Below are 2,877 nucleotides of genomic sequence, written 5' to 3'. Positions count from 1 at the left end.
ATATATATATATATATAATAATACAAAGAATATATATACATGTATACACACATATATGTACATACATCTACATGTGTATATATATGCATATCAGGGTACAGGATGTTAGAACAATGAACTACAGACAACGGAACGAACACATAGAAAAACGGAAAGCCACTTGGAATATTCCTTCATCAGCTGTCTCTATTCTAATCAGACGTTTCGAAGATAATATATATATATAGTGAGAATTTACAAAAAAAAAAAAATGAAGATGGGTGTGTAAACAAGAATTTATAATAATAAAAAAAATCAATGTACATATTGTAACTTATACTAAATATCTAAAAAAATACTTGTTTTAACAATAAATAAATAAATAATCAAAAAACATTTAACAATAATTCTTATATATATATATATAAGGGTAAAGACACCCTTCAGTCATGAATAACCATGAGTTTGCACCTAGAAAATTCCCCTCTGGGCAAGATTTGTTTGCAGAAAGCCATGTATACCAGCCTCCCCTCTCCACACCACTGATGTTATTCAAAGAAAAAGCAAAGGCCAACACAGCTTGGCACCAGTGATGTCGCAACTCATTTCTATAGCTGAGCAAATTGGAACAACATGAAATAAAGTATCTTGCTAAAGAACACAACACATAGCCTGGTCTGGGAACTGAACTCACTATCTCATGATTGTGAGCCTGGCGCCCTAACCAATGAGCTATGTGCCTTCACTGGGTTCAAGGAAGACTTACTGTTCTTCTAAACAAGCAAAAGAAGAAACAGACTCTCTTAAAAGTTGAAGCTTTATCTTTTTTTTCCATGTTTTGTATTGCAAGTTTTCATGGTACCTTCACAAAGAAAGTGTCCAGTACACTGTTAAGTGGTTGGCATTAGGAAGGGCATTGAGCTGTAGAAACTACATTAAAGCAAATACTAGAGCTCAGCACAGCCTTGCCGCTTTCCAGATTCTGTCAAACTGTCCAACCCATGCCAGCAAGGAAAACAAATGTTAAACGATGATGAATAAAAGTGATAATGTAGCCCTAAGTATACTATATCTAAAAGCAAGATTGGGTGGTCATGGTTGGAATTGCTTTCACTCAAAGAGGTTCGATCGATCATAGATGACTCGGCACTAAATAAATGACAACAACAGTTGGCCCTATGCCAAACTCCGAGAAGAAATCCATTACCACTTATCTGTAATAACATCATTACGAATACAAGAATACAATGCAAGAAGCAAAAGATTGTCACACCTCGAAAATAAATAGCATAAAAATAAAAAATAATAATAATAACAACAACAATAATAATAAGAAAAATAAAATAACACTAATAAAACAATAAGAGTTGGCTAAATGTTATTTCAGTGGATGCTGGAATAAATACTATAGATAGGTACCCTGAGATAATTAGCTCCGTTGATCTCTACCAAAGGAAGGACTCATATTCGGTCTGTGGCAGTAATGTCTATTATTCTGGGATGTCTAGCATCAGAGAGAAGAGAGAGATGTGGGGTGGGGGGTAGTACCATCTTAGCTTTGGCGTCTTTGTTGAACTTTTCTTTATTTGTCTTATTTCTTTCGATGATGATTTCGTTCTTTTAATACAGTCTATTATGGGCAATGTATTTCAATGTAATATTTAAGATACCGAAATGAGATGTTGGCACTCTAGGAGGTCAGATGGAGAAAGAGGGCAAGAGTTTTGGTGGCTGGCTGGCTGGTTGGTTGGTTGGTCGGTCGGTTGGTCGGTTGGTTGGTTGGTAAAGCAGGTAGGGTTGGGACAAAGGGTGTGTGGATGATATGCAAATATGCATGAGTGGGTGGGAGGTGGGTGGTAGGGCATAAGAGAGAGAGAGAGAAGGAGAGAGAGAAGGAGAGAGAGAGAAGGAGAGAGAGAGAAGGAGAGGGGAGAGAGGAGAGAGAGATAGAGAGAGGAGAGAGAGAGAGGAGAGAGAGAAGAGCCAGGAAGAGAGGAGCAAGAAGACAGAGAGAGGAAGAGAGAGTGATTGGGAGAGAAAGAGAGAGAGAGGAAGAGGGAAATAGAGAAAGAGAGAGGGAGAGAGAACGAGAGAGTGAAAAAGAGAAAGAGAGAGAAAGGGAGAAAGAGAGAGAAAGAGAGAGAAAAAGAGAGAGAGAGAGAGTGAGAAAGAGACAGGGAGAGAGAGAATGAGAGAGTGAAAAAGAGAAAGAGAGAGAAAGAAAGAGAAAAGAGAGAGAAAGATAGAGAGAGACGGAGACAGACCAGAAGGTGGGTGGGTTTGTTGGTGTAAACAGCTGGCTTCGTCACACTGCACAATGTGCATGCAGGTACACACAAATACATGCATGCCTGCACACGCGTACACGTACACACACACACACATACACACGCGCGCATACACGCATACACGCATACACCGACAGACAAATAGACATAAGAAAAATACTGTATAGAGGCTATTCATTGGCTCACACTCACTGTTAATAGTTCAAATAACTGAAATAATAGAGAAGGGAGTGTGGGTGTGGGGTGTGTGGGGGGTAAAGGTAGTGAAAGAAAAGAGAGACAGAAAGAAAGAGAGAGAGAGAGAGAGAGAGAGAGAGAATGAGTGTGAGAGAGAGGCAGATAGCATGGGAAGGAGTAATTGCAATGGAAAAGAGAGTGCAAGAGAAAAAGACTATAAGAGACCGGAAGAGAGAGAGAGAGAGAGTGAGAGAGAGAGAGAGAGAGAGAGACCAAAAAGAGTGTGTGTGTGTGTGTGTGTGTGTGTGTGGAATCATTGCTATTATATTTATAGAAACCCATTGATTTTGCTTGCAAATAAAATGATCTTTCACTAGAGCCTAATCATAGAATAATAGCTTATGAAATTCTTACCATTACTATTGCTGGAATT

This window comes from Octopus bimaculoides, chromosome 7 (genome assembly GCF_001194135.2).
Source record: "Octopus bimaculoides isolate UCB-OBI-ISO-001 chromosome 7, ASM119413v2, whole genome shotgun sequence".
In the NCBI taxonomy this organism is placed as follows: Eukaryota; Metazoa; Mollusca; class Cephalopoda; order Octopoda; family Octopodidae; genus Octopus; species Octopus bimaculoides.
The sequence above is the reverse complement of the archived record's forward strand: the minus strand, read 5'-3'. Positions refer to the sequence as shown.